Raw genomic sequence first — 22,192 nt, 5'->3', positions numbered from 1 at the left:
GATCAAATCCTCTGCTGGCTTTGAAACAATGGTTTCTTTGGGAAACTCAAGTGCTTGAGTCACAATATTTGCCAGGGGCAACTCCTAGTCAACTCCCTTACACGGCGTCGTCCCATATAACATTTCGAATATGAATATCCCTAGTGTTCACCAATCAGCAGTGTTTCCATGCCCTTCACCAGACACAAATCTGGTGCTAAGTACTCATGGGTCCCAAGAAAAGACATTGATTGGACATTGATTGGACATTGATTGGCTCTGTGATGATTTCCACAGCCATGTGATGGGTTGACTTTTTTTCTATCTGTGTTGACTAGGGTGTAAGTAGGAGGCTACTACAGGTGTAATACAATTGGGTATAATGCATAAGGAATTGAAAAAGTTCGGTTGATCATCAAGATAAAAACTTGTTTTTGTTATTAATGATGTATTTTGATAAGAAATTATGTGGATCTTTGATGTGGAATTATTATCTTTTCATGAGAGATCGAAGTCAGTCAACAAAATGTGGTCGTCGAATCTTAAGAACATGTTTTCAGGCTTTAAATCACGGTAAACTATCCCCATAATGTGTAAGTATTCTATGGCCACTGTTACTTCAGATGGATAAAACCTGATAAAAAAAGAGAAGGTCACAAATCTTTAAAAAAAATAAATGAATAAATTTAAATAAGTTCGAAATATATAAAATTGAGTTCGATAAGTTATGCAAATAGCTTGTTGAAAATTTTAGTACTTTATTCTATTTAATATATTTAAGAATATGTTTAATATACTATTGAAATATAATTATCTCTTGTAATATTACCCGGATTAGTAAAAATATATAATATATTTAATTTATTAATATGTAAAAAGGTTCACGAACTTGTAAACCAAATTCGTTCATATTTGAATTTGGCTTTTATACTTTAACATTTTAGGACCATATTAAAATATGAAAAGAAGATTTTATTAATTAATAAAGATGAAAATGAAGATGCTATCTATATATACATTTATATATTTATACAGAACTATAATAGAATCAAGAAGGTACAAAGGGAAAAGGTTAGAAATATCAAAGAAGATATTTATAATTGGGAATTATATAAATATATAATGTGGGTGTGTCTACATATATATATATATATATATAACCTTCTCAATTTATCAATATATATATGTGTGTGTGCGTGTGTATAGATAATGTATGTACTTATATCGTGATACTAATTGCGATGAATATCATAATAATAAATTAACGATTTGTATAATCATAGAATGTATTATTATAGATACAGATAATTAATGTTGTTGTACGTACGTACCAGGTAGCAGCTTCGTTGAAGCGTTTATCAGGTTGCATTTGATAGAGGATGTGAAGATAACCATTGGGACCGAACTCAGTGAGTAAACACGACTATCGATCACAAACGAATTTCATACTTATTGGTGCCACATATGATTGCTCATACACCATCATATATATGAATTATATGTTTATACATATATATATATATACACGTGTCAAGGCATATGATGAAAAAAAGTAAGGAAGGATAAACTTTTATGCATAGTTGACGACATCATAAATCAAATCAATTAGTGAATATAGTAAATAAATTTCATACTTATTTTTTATTGTTCATATTATTAATATATTTTTTTACTGAGTTTTTTTAAAAAAAAATTTAAATTTTTTTTAAAAAAGGTGCATAGGTAGTGAATGCAACCAAATATGAATTCTCAGTAATGAAGGAAAAAATAAAAAACCTTCTTAAGGTAATATTCTATTTTATATATTTTATAAAATTTATTTTCATATATATCTTTTTTTCTTATAGATTTTGTAAAACTTTTAATTGAATTTAAATTTACAGACTTACATAGTATAAAATATTTTATATTTTTAATAAAAGTTAAACTCATAAATTTTAAATAGAACATAAGAGTTTTAACTACTATCATATCGATGTAATTCATTATAATTATTAATAGCTATAATTATGCAGCCGGCAAAACAAATTTTTAATGAAGTAAAACTCATGCTGTATAAGCATGCAAATTTAAATTCAGTTAAAAGTTCACGAAATCCAAACAAAAAGAGATATACATGAAAATAAAATTTTATAGAATATATAAAATAAAATATTACCTTAAGAAGAATTTTCATCTTTTCCTTCACTAATAAGAACTCATGTTCGATTGCATATTACCTTCCTCGCACTTTTTTATTCAAAAAAAGAAATTTTTTAAAAAAATAGAAAACTCAATAAAGAGATATATTAGTAATATCGACAATAAAAAATAAATATAAAATTCATTTACTACATAAATATATAAAGACTGTTAATTAATTTATGACGTTAATTGTTTATAAAAGCTTACCCTTCCTTACTCTTTTTATCAAATACCTTGATGAATTCCTCATATTTCAACGCCATTGGACAAGTGCGAAGGCTGCAATTAATATCAGTTAATTATTTTTTAAAAAACAAAAATTGGGTATATCTATTAACAAAGTGATATGCATCAATCATAATACAATAAAAATAATCTCCAAGTAAGAATACTCATAAAAATACAGTTTGACCCGAGATTAGTCAAGTGATATACACTAATTATAATACAATACAAATAACTTTCAAATGATGAGCCACATTAAAATACAATCTGATTCAAACTTATAATCTCTTGTAAAAGAAGAAACACATCAACTATTAAACTAATTATTTAATTAATTAAGTATACACATATATAGTTAATTAAATTAATAATTATTTATCTTTTGGGTAGATATCTAAGTACTTTTATCCTCATTTATAAGAGTATGAGTTCAAATCAGACTATATATCTGATGACATATCATTTAACTATTAAAATGTACAAATTTTTACTTGCAAAAATTATACTTGAGAAGTTTTATTATTAGATATATATTATAAGATCAATAATAGCACACATAAATACTCTAAATTAAAGAGTTTTGAGCGATGATGATTAGTATTACTTAATATAACTTGAGGAGGCTCCTTTAATGTTGATGCAAAGTGCACAATTTTAAGAAAATCTATATCAGATACTTTGTCCCTACAAATTAAGAGGAGAAGAACAAATAACTAAAACCCATCAATTAATCAAATATGGTTAATAACTACTCAAATCTATATTGAGATATATATTATGTACCCATACAAAGCTTTATCCATGTCTGATAAGGTGATTTCAGATTCAGCCACAAAAGTGGAAAGCAGGTCATAGAAATAATTAGGATCGCAACAAGAATCTCCTTTCATTTCATATGATGCTATAAGAAAGTGATCTACCATATCCTTTAAGAAAAATCGAATGCAAATAAATCAATGACATCAATATATATACATGATCGGTAAAAAAATAAGAGAAAAATAGATCAGATGTTAAACACTAAACCTCTTATTCCATCGAGTGGATCATGTGGAGGAGTTGTGTGCTTTGATCCTCCTATTCATTGGATAAGAACTGTAACAAGCCATTCCTCCATAAGGAGTCGGAGTACCGTAAGAACTTATATTCCCAGCGTAGAAAATACAATCAACTTCTATCTCCAAATAAAAATAAGTACATCCTAGCGCAGTGTTCACATCTCTCTCTAGTGAGGTTTAACCATTACATCTACCTAAATCAAGAAAACATTTAATTAAAGTTTGCGTAATTCATCCTTTCCTACACATGCATCACAAAAAACACTGTCTCTGCTCACCCAGATTAGATCCTAGAGTTTGTTTATTCTGTTGTTAATCCCATTCCTACTTCTAAACTGCATCACTTTCACCCTCATAAAGAACATTGTCTCTACCCACCTAGATTTGCCTCCCATAATTTTATATTTATTTATTTTTAAATCCCTTTCCAATTTGTTTCCCTGGCTCTGCTCACCAATACCACCATTTCCCAAATAGACATAAAGAGAATTAAATACAAAAGATAACAGAATAATAATTCCCAAGCAGACATCAGATTCAGACCACTACTTCCCTCTTTTTTTTATTTCCTATCTCTCTCCCATTCTCGTCCTTTCAATTTTCCTCCTATTTTTAACATGTCTCCTATGTCCTCTCTTTAGAGCTGTCCACACTATAATTCCATCATTTCGTCCGATCTTCTGTTTATCCACATATCTCACTCTCCATTTTTTTGGTTTTTACTCCCAGTTCTAATCTGATTTCAAGAAAATGTCCCTATTCCCATATCAACTCATTTCATCCCAAAAATATCTCAAAGAATTTAGAAGATAAATTCTACTCAAGCGGTGAGAGTCAAATTTCACTTACCTTTGTTCTTAGTGGCAGCGTTAATCTAATTGACAGATTGCACTCTTGTTCTGCTCTCGATTCCATCGTTAGCTGATTAATCTGATTGAAGAAATCACACAAAAACTTCCTCTCGGTTTACCCTGGCTGGCGAATTTTCTTCCTCTCCCTCTTCCCCTGCAACCCAACATCTATTTTAAAGTGAAGGAGGAACCATCAGAACCGTTGAAGATGGCAACGAAATCCCTAAATTAAATAGAGATTACAAAATAATTTTGGATAATTAAGACAAAATCAATACTTTTACTTTTAATGATTAAGGTAGAAACTAATAACATCTTTTTAAATATAATTATATATTTACTATAAAGAAGATTTTTATCTCTTTAATTGCCTAACTAGTAATCAAATTTTTAAATTTTAAAGAGTAATGAAGAAAAGAAATCTCTAAACTTTTACTTCTAATAACCATTCAATTCTCTAAATTTAAACATTCTTCAAGTCTAATCTTATAATAATTTTTTTATAGATAAAATAATGAAAATAATGTTAAAACTCTAAAATATTTGATTACATAAGGTCAAAATAATGAAAATAAGATTTCTATCTCTTTAATTTTTAAATTTTAAAGACTAATATAGAAAGAAATCTCTAAATGTTAGCTCCTAGTAAGCATTCAATTCTCTATATTTAGATATTTTTAGAGTATAATCTTCTAATAATTCTTTTAAAGATTACATACTTTAGAATGAAAAATAATGGTAAAACTCTAAAACATTTGATTACATAAGTTTAAAAATAGATTAAGACACTTCTATTTTTTTTCTTTCTTGATGCTTTCGATATTTCTTTCAATGTTTCTTTAATGCTATGATTTATATTTATGTTGTAATATTTAGATAGAAAATAATAAGATAGTTCTTTTATAAAATTAGCTCTATTAATTTCTTCACCACAATATAATTTCTTCATAATCTTATCCTCACATTTGTTATTGTGTTACGATGTGATCAATTTTAGGTGATTGGAAAATATAAGAAGAGTTATAAAATAATTGGGAGAAAGAGGAGGAAAAACATAAGGAAATGAAATAGGAAAAGAAGAGTTAAATTGGAAGCATAATAGAGGTAAGTTCTCTTTTTTTTCCCAAATGCATAACGCACAATTAGGTAGTAATTATAAAGTAGCTTTTTTATAAGAAGTCATATTCTTCCAATGATTCCTAAGTTTCAGATCGTGAACTAACTCAAATTACATTTTTGACTTTCAATGAAATTACCTCTTTACCCTAAATAATAGAAAAACATAAAAGTACGGTTTAAATTAAATATGTCAAAAAGTATATACGTGTACTTACATTAAGCGGTATTAAATCTATCTTGTTCATTTGATTCAATTTTTACTTTCTGTTTAATTATTAATAATCCTTTACATGTTGAAGTAGTTATATATTCATTAATTTTATTTTTGAATCACTTATATTTTTTGCTTGAACTCATTGAATGAAATTTTATTTCATAATCCTTCGTATATAGGAAGATCAATTAGAATTTAGTTCTCAAAAAACATAAATAATAGAGTTTAAATATTAAAATTGTGATATATTGTTAAATTATAAAATATTGGAGAAATGTAGCAATTAAATTTCTTAAGAAAATGATGAAGCTTGTTTAGAAATTAAAGCAAATGGGACAATTAGATACATAGACAAATATTTTATTTTCTAGTAGTATATTATACTATATCTATTTTTACAATATAGTTTCTCAATCAGTAGTGTATTTGACCCACAACCTGAATATTTCTATGTAATTTCTTCATTTATAAATTAAAAATATATACATAGATATGAGGTTAATTTCTATTGTTGTTGGAAATATTTTTATTTTTATGTTTTTAATATTTTTTGTGGTACAGTTTGGGAGAAGGATTGTTGCTAATGCTACAACCAGATGAACCAAAAGTTGTTGAATGCTATATGTTCAGTTTCCTTTATGAGTTGATGCTAAGAACTAAAAACTTACAAGTGTGTATTAATGCAAAAATATTTAATAAATAAAAATATGAGTTTACAAGAAATATTTTATCATCACTCTCTAATCACACTCTTAGACAATGCTTGTATCATCCAAATTATTATTATTATTATTTATTTTTTTTATTTTTATATTTGAATTTTTGTTAATTTTTATTTATATTTAATTTATAAGATTTTAATTCAATTTAATTTAATTTAATTTAATGAAAATAAAAATAATAATAGTGATAAAATAGGGTAAAATTATTTTTTGGATTTAATTGAAATTGATTTAGGGAAAAAGAGGTGCAAATTTTGATTCTGGGGGCGTTTTTGAAAAGAAAATCGAAAACCGGAGGTCAAAACGTAATTTAGAAAAGTTGTGCCACGTCAGCAGCCACAGCCAACCAGGACACGCCACGTGGCAAGGAAACGCTGACACAGGACGGGCCACGTGGGTGATTCGCATGCGCGCGATCGGACGGTCTAGATCCGTTTTCGCGCGCACGGACGACCCAGATTCAATCAGGCACGGACGGCCCAGATCGCATCGCGATGGACGGCCCAGATTTAATCCCAAATAAATCACGATCGGACGGTCCAAATTTAATCTCGATGGACGGTTGAGATTAAAAGGTAAAGGGTATAAATAACCCCACCCACACCTGACCACAAAACCCTAGCCGCCAGTGCCTCGCTGGAGAAGAAGAACCAGACGCCGGAGGAGCCGGCCGCCGCCACCTGCCGCCGCACCGGAGAATTTTTCGACTACCAATCGAGGTAAATTTTCTCCCCCTAGCTCATTTTTCGATGTTGAATCCGCTTATGGCTAAACCGAAGCCAAACCACTGGCCAATCGACCGAAAAACTCCGCCGAAGTCCAGCGGCGCTGCTGCGGCTTCCCTATGTTTTTGCCTCCGATGAGGCCCTTTCCGGTCTCCGTTTGATACAATTTTAATACCACTGTGATCACCGTTCTTTTCTCTACAGGTTAACTGAAGCAAAACATCAAAACATGACTCACGCGGGAGAAGCTGCTGCACCTGAGAGCACCACCGCTGGTAAGTCTCGATTTTTCATGATTTTTTGGCCCACCGAGGGCCCTAGGGTTGTTTTATCACAGGGACCAATGCAAGTTTGGCCAAATTCAGCCAAAAACGGCCAACCCGAGGCGGATCGCCGCCGTCGCCAGAGCACGGCGGAGCTGCCGTGCCGGAATTTTGATATATCAGCGGTGTAATTTAGGTAGTTGCAAATCTGGCACGGTCCCCAGCATTTGGATTGAGCAGACTTGTTGTATTGAAGGATGATTGAGATGGTTCTTTGTCAACTTTGTAAGAGCTGGTGGTGTGAACAATATTAGCAATCGGTGCATTCTGAGTGCTTTTTATTAGAATTTTGTGAGCAAATAGCTGCCCATGAAGCTCATGGAATGATATTGGTTCAGTTTTATATTAAGTGCAGTGATTATTCTATGAAATTCTTGACCTATATTGCGATAAATAATCGCGTTAAACTCTGTAGAAAAAAGTTGAAGACCAGTGGATTCAAGTTCATCAGCTAAGGCCTTAGCTTTGTAGAGAAACTGTGAAATTAATAGGTCATTCCACTTTAGGTCCTACAGCTCAATATGTAATTGAAGTTGGCGGTTCTGAGATATAGAGCCAAATGCAGTTGCTAAGGCATTCCAGATAGAGAATGAGGAAGTGAGACCAATAATGTATGGAAAAATTTCCTCTGATACGGAAGATAGAAGCCATGGAAGGAGCATTTGATCTTTCTGAAACCATGTGAGATACGCAAGATTGGCAGTGGTGGTGGGAGGTTAACCAATCACTAGTAATTCGGTCAATGCCGATTCACTGCCATCAACAAAGCCTTTGAGATTTTAAAATTTTAAGATAGACATGAATTGAGTTTTCCATGCTAGATAATTTTTGGGATTTAATTTGATAGAGAAGGAATGGTGCGTGGTTATGGGATTGCTATTTGAGGAAGCATAGATGAGAGAGATTTGATTGAAAGAAGCCATTGTTTTTCTTTGTTCTATGATGGCTCTGATACCATGTTATGAACCAATAAATAAAGCAAAAAATTATGTTCACGTTGAAGATATGTTGTTGTTTAAATAATACATTGTTGAATGATAATGAAGCTAGAAAAATAGGATGAGATATGTGCAGAATAGACAAGATAAATATGCTAGAGTTTTTGAGATAAAGATGAAGTCTTGAGGAGATAGACAATCTGGAGGAGGTAGTAGATGAGTATGCTGGAGAGGAAATAGCAGATGAGGGTGATCTGGAGATGATTTCGGATGGATATCTTTAACAACTTCTACCAAATATAACTTATACAAAGGGTTCTTCGGAGCAATGAGCAAAACATTATCAACAAAGAGAATATTTAAGCATAACAAACTAACCTGCCATAGTAGAGTTGGCCAAGAACCACCATTGTCATAAGACCAAGGCCCGCATCAAAAGGAAATGTAGTGAGAAATGTTGCAGATAATGAAGAAATATATCATAAATAAATAATATAAAAGTAGATATCTTACGTGTTCTTAGGATCACTACCAGTGATTATTTGCCACTTCTGACCTTCAAGAGCAGGATAACATATCTTGAATGGCATGTCTGCTACTAAATCTACCCATTTTGCTTTAATAAGATCAAGTATGGCATGTGACTAATCAACTGTTGCTAGATTGCTTACAACATACCACATGTTTCCTAGAGAAAAAAATTGAAAGTCCATGTGTTGTTTGTAATTTTCCAATTAGATAACCTCCTTTATAAGCATCCATTCCACCAATCAAGGAGAAATTTGATATGGGTAAATGTTGAACTTATTAACTGCATCATTTGAGTACTCCTCAGTCTTGTAATGATAAATATCATTCATTTTTCGCAAATCAATTTAACAATACTCCCTAATGTGGAATAAAAGAGCAAGTACGCAATTATTCAGTGCTCGGATAAGATCAGCTAATCCATCTTCTGGAGCAAGCATTGCACATGCACAGAGTAAAGCAGAATAAAATAGTGCCTGCAAGAAAGAAAAATAAGGATTAACTGGAGATGCCATAAGAAAAGAAGGTAAACAAATAAGATCTCTTAGTTACCAACTTATAAATTTAAATAATAACTTATTCATGTAGGTTACTGAGTCATATCATAATCTACTATTTCCATCAACATGTTACAAACATACTTAATGCACAAACCAGATCTCCATGGTGTTAAACATGTAAGATATGAACTATCTCGAAAAATATAAGCTATAAACTATACAATCTCCATCAGTTTGGGGAGTTGCACCATTCAGAAGCAACTAAAAATACAATGAGTAACAATTTTAATAGTTAAACATTTTTTGAATTGACTGGACTAGAATCATATACTTGTTACACCTATTAGAAACTCACTTGACAAGCACCAAGATATGATATCAATTTAACTCAAGCTTGTCAAGTACTTAATCCAAACTTTATTTTCAAACTTCCGCTATCGTTTCCCAAATTGATTTAATTTTATAATTTCACTTCCAGCATAGTTGCTGCAATAAGCCCCTATTACACCATGTGCAGAATTATTCTGTACACCACTCTTTTACTATAAAAGTTGCAAGCTCTAAAAATTCAAAAACTGAATACCAAATGTCCATTACCATTTCAAATGAAGCATAAAGGCAATTTTTCCCTTACTTGAAATAGACAGTTGATGAGCACATATGGCTATTCAAACAACTATTAGAACAAAAAAATGAATCTGCCCTGATGATTCCTTCATTACACATAATAATTCCATATTCTAAATTAAAAAATATTATTTTAATATCAGGAGAACTAATAACCTTGATTTCGACAGGATGACCATGAATTCCAATCGTGCAAGAACCATCAGTCACCAGTAATGTAAGCAAGACAAAGCTTTAATATCATTTTAATTCAAGTTTGCACATCAACTCTCTCCTGAATAGATAGATCACCAGAGCACTTTCTATATGCACGCAATAAAATAATCCACCATAAACCTACAAAAAAAGTAGAGGTAAAAGGAATTACAAAAAAAGAAACAAAAAAGTAAAAACTCATCATGATAAACAAACATAATGCATGTGTCATATTTTGGCATGATATAAAGTTTGCCACATACAAGAATCAATTGGTGCAACACAACAAATTGCTGCCTCTCTAAAGTTAGGATCCAATGCTTCTTTTGTAGCAGAATCATCACCATCTAAGGGAACAGTTCGCACCATGAAACAGCTGACATCAACCCTAGACAAGGGTCGTAACAGTCCATCATTTTTTCCCAGCTCTGCAAAGAAAGTCAAAAACAAAATACGCATCAATTATGTCTGAGGTAATCAAGAGGCTAGGATATAAATTATCAGATGGTCATGGGCCCACCAGGGATCGTTCATATGCAGATTTACCTAGTACTCAAAGCATTTTCTAAATTACATCGTTGTTGGGTTTCGTAGGTACCAACAGTCATATTCTCACAAGTATAAAACAAGTAGTCAATTTTATTCACAATATGGTTACATATCAAGAAGATTCATTAACATAATCATAGTCCTGCAAAAATATTATAGAAAAGGCACATGTTGTCTTGTGTACATTCGACCACACATAAAAACCAGTTACTAAGCAATTTATGGAATTATCTTGACAGCCAGATTTGAAAGTGAACTCATTGACAGAGGTTTAACTTTGTGGACTACTTATGAGAAATTAGATGGACGTTTATTTAAGACAATACATTTCTTTTATACGATATTTTTTCATAATCAAAAAGTGCCTAATCAATAGAGGGATTTCTTGGAAAAACCCAACTGAAATATGAACAACAAAAAGAAAGATGCATATCATATGTATCTGTTGCACTTTTTAATTTATAGAAACAAGTAAAAAAGTGATTTAGTCCAAACTACTAGATGCAAATGATTAATTTCTAGAATAGAAAGCGAATGTAATCCTGCTCATAAAATTTCACATTACCTACAATTGAAGGGCATGAAGGATCAAATTATGAACAATGTCATACACTCCATTCAAAAGAAAGGCAATTCTATAAGGTATAAAGTCACGGATAAAGGCCTAGTCATAATTCAACACATTGGAACTGGTGGGACATTTGTGGTAATAGTTCCAATAGGACTCCCATAATAATAAACCACAGAATCACGCAATAGGTCCCATACTTCATCCTCAATAGAATCTACAATGGCCTTTTGAAAGTTAGTAGTACTTGGTCTAGCTGTACCATTAAATGTTAAACTCTTCTTTTATTGTACAATAATAAACCACAGAATTACGCAATAGGTCCCATACTTCATCCTCAATAGAATCTACAATGGCCTTTTGAAAGTTAGTAGTACTTGGTCTAGCTGTACCATTAGATGTTAAACTCTTCTTTTATTGTTTCAATTGTTTAGCATCCTTGAATTCCATAACACTCAGTGTGTTTTCCCCATTATTCAATTTAGTTCCTTAACAATAAAAACCATCATGCTCAAGTAAATGACCAAAACAATCATGCTCAAGTAAGTGAAGCAAAAACAGAGGTTCATGAATAATTATCTATCTTTCAAAAGTGCTTACTCATCTCTAGCTAAGCTATGTATTATTCTTATTATAATTTTTAATCCAACTAAGAAAGGAAACAAAATACAAAGTGAAATATTAAACATTCTCAAGTATAAACCTAAACTCAAAGAAATATTCAGGAAGTATAAAATTTATACTTGGTACAAAATTTACCATATGTCTAAGTAAAATAAAATCTATACTAAATTAAATTTTAGGAAAAAAAATTTGTATCTTAGTGCAACATAACATTAAGAAAAAAAAAAGAAAATACTAAATCCTTAAGATTTAGATGTAACACTACAGTTTTAGAGCTTTAATAAGACCTAATACATGCTCGAAACCTCATACTTGTCTTAAGATAGTATAGAACGTGAGAACAATTTTAAAACCTTACACAACCTTTTGGCAAAGCTATCTTGTAACCTCATAGGTATCTCAAAATAGCTCTAGAAGCCAAAAGTTTCCTTATCCTTAACTAACCTTGAACCTTAGCATTGTTTACCCCACATTAGTTAAGTAGTAATGAAGCACTACACAAGGACCCATGAGTTTCCCTGCTTGATATTATCAGGACCTTGATGTAATACATTTCGGTTTTATCCAAGCAATACCTTAAAAAGAGTATTACTGCCTCTTATACCACATATTAGAGAAATTAATATTACTTTTAGACGGTTAAGTAAAGACATTAATTGAGAACAATTGAAAATGCTTTATCATTTGTTAGACAAAATGATCCAGTAAATCCTTAATTATATATTTTTATAAATATTAAACCTTTCAACATGAATTTCATTAAAATTTCTTGCCCCAATGTACAAATTACTTAAATCTCACTTCTGTTTAGTTATTAAAATTTGATGTACATAAAAAAACGTAAATCATGTAAATTAAAGAATAAATTTCTTGCTTCCTAGTAATACTCTATTGAACTCTCTATAGTACTATTAAATACAATAAACTCCTTACAAGATATAGGAGAAGGAACAAATGGTGATTTTATACATCTCAAAAGTGCCCAATTAACTCCAAAAAATTGGTGTCGTTTGATTGTTATTGCACCCATTATGGACCTCATTTGCCTGGTGGTGTCCTTGGTTAATAATTGTGTGATCAAATCCTTTGCTGGCTTCGAAACCATGGTTTCTTTGGAAAAATTAGGTGCTTGAGCCACAATATTCATCAAGGCCAAGTCCTAGTCAACTCTCTTACACGGTGTTGTCCCATATAACATTTTAAATATGAATATCCCTAGTGTCCTCCAATCAATTGTGTTTCCATGCCCTTCACTAGACACAATTTCTGGTGCTAAGTACTCATGGCTCCCAATAAAAGACATTGATTGGACATTGATTGGCTCTGTGATGATTTTCACAATTGTGTGATGTGTTGACTTTTTTTTTCTATTTGTGTTGACTAGGGTGTTAGTAGGAGGCTACTACAAGTGTGATATAATTGGGTAGAATGCATGACGAATTAGAAAAGTTGGGTTGATCACCAGGATAACAACTTGTTTTTGTGATTGATGATGCATTTTGATCAGAAATTATGTGGATCGTTGATGTGGAATTATCATATTTTTTTGAGAGATCAAAATCAATTAACGAAATGTGGCCACCGAATCTTAATAACTCGTTTTTGGGCTTTAAATCATGGTAAATTACCCCCATCATGTGTACGTATTCTATGGTTACTGTGACTTCAGATGCATAAAACCTATGTAAAAAAGAAAAGGTCACAAATCTTTAAAAAAAATAAATGAACAAATTTAAGTAAGTTTGAAATATTTAAAATTGAGTTTGATAAGTTATGCGGATAGCTTGTTGAAAATTTTAATACTTTATTCTATTCAATATATTAAAAAATATGATTAATATACTATTAAAATATAATTATCTCTTATAATATTACCTAGATTAGTAAAAATATATATTATATTTAATTTATTAATATGTAAATAGGTTCATAAACTTGTAAACCAAATTCCTTCATATTTGAATTTGGCTCTTATACTTTAACGTTTTGGGACCATATTAAAATACGAAAAGAAGATTTTATTAATTAATAAAGATGAAAATGAAGATGGTATTTATATATACACATATATATATGCATAAATATGATAGAATCAAGAAGGTGCAAAGGGAAAAGATTAGAAACTTCAAAGAAGATACTTATAATTGGGAATTATATAAATATGTAATGTGTGTGTGTCAATATATATATAACCTTCTCAATTTATCAATATATATATGTGTGTGCGTGTGTATATAGATAATGTATGTACGTATATCACAATACTAGTTACGTTGAATACCATAATAATAAATTAATGATTCGTATGATCATATAATATATTTTTATAGATACAAATAATTAATGTTGTTATACGTACGTACCGGGCAGCAGTTTCGTTGAAGTGTTTATCCGGCTGCCTTTGACAGAGGACGTGAAGATCACTGCCAGGACAGAACTCAGTGAGTAAATATGACCACCGATCACAAATGAATTTCATACTTATTGGTGCCACATATGATTGTTCATGCACCATGATATATATGAATTATATGTATATATATATATATATAGACGTGTCAAGGCATCTCATGAAAAGGGTAAAGAAGGATAAACTTTCATACATAATTGACGACATCAAAAATCAAATCAATTAGTGAATATAGTAAATGAATTTCATACTTATTTTTTATTGTACATATTTTTAATATATTTTTTTACTGAGTTTTTTCTAAAAAAATTTAATGTTTTTAAAAAGGTGTATAGGCAATGGATGCAACCAAACAAGAATTCTCAATAATGAAGAAAAAAAAAATCCTTCTTGAGGAAATATTCTATTTTATATGTTTTATAAAATTTATTTTCATATATATCTTTTTCTCTTATAGATTTCGTAAAATTTTTAATTGAATTTAAATTTATAGACTTATACAGTATAAAATATTTCATATTTTTAATAAAAGTTAAACTCATAAATTTTAAATAGAACATAAGAGTTTTAACTACTATCATATTGTTATAATTCATTATAATTATTAATAGCTATAATTATGCAGCTTTAATTTTAGTTAAAATTTTCACGAAGTCCAAAAGAAAAAAGATATACATGAAAATAAAATATTACCTTAAGAAGAATTTTTATTTTTTCCATCACTAATGAGAATTCATTTTTGATTGCATCTAATGCTTCATGACTTTTTTATTCAAAAAAAATTTTTTAAAAAATAAAAAAAATCAGTGAAGAGATATATTAGTAATATCTGCAATAAAAATAAGTATAAAATTCATTTACTACATGAATATATAAAGACTATTAATTGATTTATGATGTCAATTGTACATAAAAGCTTACCCTTCCTTACTCTTTTTATCAAATGCCTTCACGAATTCCTCACATTTCAATGCCATTTGACAAGTGCGAAGACTAAAATTAATATCAACTAATTATTTTATTAAAAATAAAAATTCGGTAAATCTATTAATTAAGTGATATGCATCAATTATAACACAATAAAAATAATTTCTAAGTAACAATACACATAAAAAAATAGTTTGACTCGAGATTAGTCAAGTGATATACACTAGTTACAATACAATACAAATAACTTTCAAATGATGACACATATAAAAATACAATCTAACTCGAACATTTAATCTCGTGTAAAAGAAGAAACACATCAACTATTAAACTAATTATTTAATTAATTAAGTATACACATATATAGTTAATTAAATTAATAATTATTTATCTTTTGAGTAGATATCTAAGTACTTTTATCCTCATTTATAAGAGTATGAGTTCAAATCAGACTATATATCTGATGACATATCATTTAACTATTAAAATGTACAAAATTTTACTTGCAAAAATTATACTTGAGAAGTTTTATTATTAAATATATATTATAAGATCAATAATAACACACATAAATACTATAAATTAAATAGTTTTGAACTATGATGATTAGTATTACTTATATACCTTGAGGAGGCTCCTTTAATGTTGATGCAAAGTGCACAAATTTTAAGAAATCTATATCAGATACTTTGTCCCTACAAATTAAGAGAAGAAGAACAAATAACTAAAACCCATCAATTAATCAAATATGGTTAATAACTACTTAAATCTATATCGAGATATATATTATGCACACATACAAAGCTTTACCCATGTCTGATATGGTGATTTCAGATTCAGCCACGAAGGTGGAAAGCAGGTCATAGAAATAATTAGGATCGCAACAAGAATCTCCTTTCATTTCATATGCTGCTACAAGAAAGTGATCGACCATATCCTTTAACAAAAATCGAATGCAAATAAATCAACGACATTGATATATATACATGATCGGTAGACAAATAGGAGAAAAACATATCAGATTTTAAGAGCTAAACCTTTTGTTCCATCAAGTGGATCATGTGGAGTAGCTGTGTGCATCGATCGTCCTATTTTAAATGATTCATAAGAGCTATATCAACCCATACCTCCATAGGGAGTCGGGGTGCCGTAAGAACTTATATTCCCAACATGAAAAATACAATAAACTTCTATCTCCAAATAAAAATAAGTACGTCCAAGCGTAGTGTTCACATCCAATTCCAGTGAGGGTTAACCATTGCATGTATCTACAATCAAGAAAACATCTAATTAAACTGTGTGTAATTCTTCCTTTCCTACACGTGCATCACAGAGAACACTGTCTTTGCTCACCTAGATAAGCTCCTAGAGTTTGTTTGTTTCGTTGTTAATCCCATTCCTACTTCCAAACAGCATCACTTTCACCCTCACAAAGAACACTGTCTCTGCTCACCTAAATTTGCCTCCAAGAAATTTATATTTATTTTGTTTTTAATCCCGTTCCAGTTTATTTCCCTGTCTTTACTCACTAATACCACCATTTTCCAAACAGATATCAAGAGAACTAAATACAAAAGATAACAAAATAATAATTTTCAAACAGACATCAGATTTAGACAACTATTTCCCTCTTTTTTTTATTTCCTATCCCTCTCCTGTTCTCATCCTTTCAATTTTCCTCCTATGTTTCTAGTGTATCTCGTCTGTCCTCTCCTCATAGCTATCCACATGATAATTCCATCATTTCATCTGATCTTCTGTTTATCCTCAAATCTCACTCTCCATTTTTTTTTTTATTTTTACTCCTAGTTCTAATATGATTTCAAGAAAATGTCCCTATTCCCATATCAACTCATTTCTTCCCAAAAAATATCTCAAAGAATAGAGAAGATAAATTCTACTCAAGTGGTGAGAGTCAAATTTCACTTACCTTTATTCTGAGTGACAGTGTTAATCTAACTGATGGATTCCTCCCTTGTTTTGCTCCTGATTCCACCACTAGCTGATTAATCTGATTGAAGAAATCACATAAAATCTTCCTTTCAGTTTACCCTCGCTGCGAATTTTCTTCCTCTCCCTCTTCCCCTGCAGCCCGACGTCCTCTTTTAAAGTGAAGGAGGAACCATCAGAATCGTGGAGGATGGCAACGAAACCCCTAAATTAAATCGAGGTTGCAAAATTTTTTTTTGATAATTGAGGCATAATCAATATTTTTAGTTTTAATAATTAAGGTAGAAATTAATAACATCTTCTTAAATATATTTATATATTTATATATTTACTTTTTGAAAATAAGATTTTTATCTCTTTAATTGCTTAAGTAATATGTAACACCAAAATTATTATTTTTCTTTTTGTATTTGAATTTCTTTTTTATTTTTTATATATTTAATTTATAAGATTTTAATTTAATTTAATTTAATTTAATGAAAATAAAAATAATAATAATGAGAAAATAGGGTAAAATTATTTTTTGGATTTAATTAAAATTGATTTTGAGAAAAATGGGTGAAAATTTAGATTATGGGTGTGTTTTTGAAAAGAAAATCAAAAATTGGGGGTCAAAATGCAATTTGAAAAAGTTGTGCCACGTCAGCAGCCACGTCAGCAGCCCGGTCAGCAGTCTCGGCTAACTAGGACACACCGCCTGGCAAAGAAACGCTGACACGGGACGGGCCACGTGGGCGATCCGCGTGCGCGCGATCGAACGACCCAGATCCATTCCCGCGCGCACGGACGGCCCAGATCGCATCGCGATGGACAGTCCAGATTTAATCCCAAATAAATCGCGACCGGACAGTCCAGATTTAATCTTGATGGACGGTTGAGATTAAAAGGAGAAGGGTATAAATAACCCCACCCACACCTGACCACAAAACCCTAGCCGCCAGTGCCTCGTCGGAGAAGAAGAACCAGACGCCAGAGGAGCCGGCCGCCGCCACCTGCCGCCGCACTGGAGAATTTTCCGACCTCCAATCGAGGTAAATTTTCTCCTCTTGGCTCGTTTTTCGATGTTGAATCCGCTAATGACCAAACCGGAGCCAAACCACCAGCCAATCGGCTGGAAAACCCTGCCGAAGTCCAGCGGTGCCGCCGCGGCTTCCCTCTGTTTTTGGCTCTGATGAGGCCCTTCCCGGTCTCCGTTCGATGCAATTTTTATACCATTGTGATCACTGTTCTTTTCTCTACAGGTTGACCGGAGCAAAACATCAAAATGCGACTCACGCCGGAGAAGCCGTCGTACCCGAGAGCATCGCCGCCGGTAAGTCTCGATTTTTCATGATTTTTTGGCCCACCGAGGGCCCTAGGGTTGTTTTATCACAGGGATCAATGCAAGTTTGGCTGAATTCGACCTAAAACTGCCAACCTGAGGCGGATCGCCGCTGCAGACGGTGGCGCCGTCGCCGGAGCACGGCGGAGCCGCCGTGCCGGAATTCCAATATTGGCCGAAAGGGGCCCTAGGTCTGATTTGGGATTTTTTAAGACACGTGCAGGTACCGGTAGTGCGTTTCAGTTTCTCGGAAAAAATTCAGGAAATTTAGGGACAGCGCGTAGGCGCACCGTAGAGCCGATTTCAGACCCCGAAACAAGTAAGGATCTCTCACCCTACCTCCTATCACGACATTAAAGCTTAATAAATAATTAAATGGTATTTTGTGACTTTATAGATGTATAATTGATTGAGGTTGCCAATGGAGCCCGAATCTGATACATTGTTGGTCAGTTGTTGTTTGATCTATTTTTCAGTATTAAATGCAGTATGATGTTTGATGTATTTATTTTATGGTCTCGTATGCATGAATCATGCTTTCTTTTATTATGGTTGGTATTCTGATTAACCCGATACTGTGTTGTCTTGTTTGGTATCAATCATTGGTTTACATGTTGTGTATGATTGAATGATTGAGACCAAGAAAAAGGACAAAAAGGTTATGTGAATTGATAAATGGATAATGTGTACAGCCTGACTAGATATCCTAGGAGATGGTGGACGGACCGGGTCCGTAGGAAACCCTACCGGGAATGTGGTCTCTTATACCGGGCAGGGTATGGAGATGTTATGTGTTTTGGCACCCATACCGGATGGGGTATGGGGATGGGGACGGCCCTGGAATCAGGTTATTAAGTTAGACGCCTAAAGACCTTATAGCTCTATTTATAGTTTTTATTTCGAGTATCTCTTTTAATTAGCTTATTCTTTCATGTTTTGAGTACGTTTTTGGTTACTGTGTAAGGGATGTTAATCAAAATTTTTATTACGCTTCCGCATTTAAGATTTTTAATACATACATCTTCATTTAAATTCCGGAGCTGTTATATAATAATCAAAATTTTAAATTTTAAAGACTAATGAAGAAAAGAAATACATAAAAATTGCATGGAAATTAAAGCAAATGGGACAATTAGATACATGTACAAATTAATTTTGCTTTTAATACTATACTATACTATACTAATATGGTCTACTCATCCTGTCATAAAATGGTGTATATCTGTTATATGTATATATTAATGCTCCCAAGAATGAATTAACCCTAAACAGAAAATAGCATAAATAAAAAAATTTTAAAAAGAAGAAACGCTCAACACATGACATAGAAAACGTTTATGAATGATGAGTGGTTTACAGATGAGAGAACAAAGAGTTATATGCATAGGAGACTGCAGTTTTGTTTCCTTGTGAAGGAAAATGGTGAACAACTCACAATCAGTTACTCCACTGTATGTAACCACCATTTCCTTTAGTGTATATATACATACACCTATACACAATGTCTTCTCCATCACTCTCCATTACCAATTGACTAAACTCTTCTGCTCATCAATCCCTGTTACGGCTGCTCTCAAAACCCAGATCTTGAAGAGTATACAGGAAAAGGAACAGGAGGTACTCTCTCTCTCTCTTTTTCTCTCATATGCTACTGTATGATACATATATATACGATGGTTTTGATGCATGCATGTCTAGTTAATATTTGTAATGGTGAGGTGCAGGGAATGGTGGACGAGCAGCTTGCAATGGCTTATCAAATGAAAGAGATTCAAGAATGTGGACCTTTCTATTTTTTCCACCTGCTTCCTACTTTCATGAACGATTCTCGAGTTACTTCAAGAAATATGACAACAAAATTGTATGTGCGTAGATATATATAAATATAATATTGCATATCTCTTTATTATTCCTATAGCTTTTAATACTTAAGTATTTTTCGTAGAATCCATTGTATATTAGTCTTATATTAAGTAAGAGATCGAATTTAAAGTTCTAACATGAAGTTAAAATCTGATGATTCCTTTATCTTTTTGTTTAATCGTTCATGTATTACGTGGATGTATATATACGTAAGTCCGTGTATACACATACATGTAAGTATATATAATGCTTGTTTCCACTTAATCTAACTGTAGGAAAAAATCGGAGGTGGATTTTCATGAGCTTGGCGAATTTATCTTCAAGATCAAAGCGGCATCGTTGTGGTAATTAATTATACAACCCCGGATGAACTACATAAATGATATTAACGTATAGATCATAATAAATATTATTGTATGTGTGTATATATATCATCATGGTTACTGCGGTACTCCAGCATTGGTGCTTGTCGCATGGCACAAATTTGTCGTGAATTCCTTAAGCCTGTTGAAGAAAAATCTAATCAACAGTAATCAAACATTTATTTTTCTGTCTTTTTTTTTCATCAGCATATTATTATACAAATATACGCACCAACATATATATATATATTGAAGTTTCATTTACTCAAATATTGATGATCAAATTAACTTTGGTTCAAAAATTCATCTTGAGACACTTGTGTTTTTTCTATAGGTGTATCACGCAATTGGAAGCACTCAAACATGAATTCTCAATCTTGCAAGAAAAATTGAGTGTTCTTCATGAGGTAATTAATAATTGTTGATGGTTTTTTCTACAATGGGTAATATCAATATCATTCACATTTTCATTAATAATCTTTTAAGCTATTATATGATATATTTATTTTTACAATATAGTTTCTCAATGACTAGTGTAATTTGAACCCCAACCTAAAAATTTCTATGTAATTTCTTCATTTACAAATTAAATATATGTACATATATATGGGGTTAATTTCTATTGTTGTTTGAAATATATTTATTTTTTTGTTTTTGATATTTTCTGTGGTACAGTTTGAGAGAAGGATTGTGGCTAATGCTAGACACAGATGAAGCAAAAGTTGTCGAATGCTATATATTTAGTTTTCTCTATGAGCTGAGCTTTAGTTTCTTTCATGAGCAGATCTCAAAAACTTGGAAGTTTGTAATAAAGCTTTAGTTTTCTTTATGAGCTGATGTTAAGAACTAAAAATTTATAAGTTGTAGTAATGTAAAAATATGAGTTTGCAAGATATACCTTATCATCACTCTCTCATACAGTACTTTACATACCAGTTGAATTTTTTCAACTGATCTTGAATCAACTGAGGAAATGTATTAAAAAGTTTTATTGTTAAGCATTAATTCATATGGCACGGTAATGATTTATGAGACAGAAAAGTATCATAAACACTCCAAAATGATTTACGAGATACAAAAATTGTCATAATTGAACAATAGAATTAAAACAATGTACGGGTATTGAAGTTAACTTTTATAAATTAAATAAAAGACAATGATTACTTTAGTTAAGTTATAGTAATTAAAGAAAATATAAATCTTATTTTATTCTTAATTTATTTAAAATCGAATTGACTTAGTTAAACAGAAACTATATTTGTTATAATACCAAAGTATTTGAGAGTAATATTCTCCATTTACAAGAACTAGTCGAATTAAAAGATTAAGGAATTATTAAAAATAAATAAAAATCGAATTAAATACATTATAAGAAGCAACGATACCTTAATTTAAAGGAGTGCATTTGCGCTTGCGAGAGGTGGTACTTG

At 31.4% G+C, this 22,192-nt stretch overlaps 1 pseudogene; it reads right to left on the bottom strand.

The window, feature by feature from the left end:
* Positions 1–22,192, bottom strand: part of LOC110825470 (alkaline/neutral invertase E, chloroplastic-like) — a 61,120-nt pseudogene that overhangs the window by 8,825 nt on the left and 30,103 nt on the right.

This window comes from Carica papaya, chromosome 9, assembly GCF_054855325.1.
Source record: "Carica papaya isolate Zhongbai chromosome 9, ASM5485532v1, whole genome shotgun sequence".
Lineage (NCBI taxonomy): Eukaryota > Viridiplantae > Streptophyta > Magnoliopsida > Brassicales > Caricaceae > Carica > Carica papaya.
Note: the sequence above shows the minus strand (reverse complement) of the source record. Positions and strands in the feature narration are given on the sequence as shown.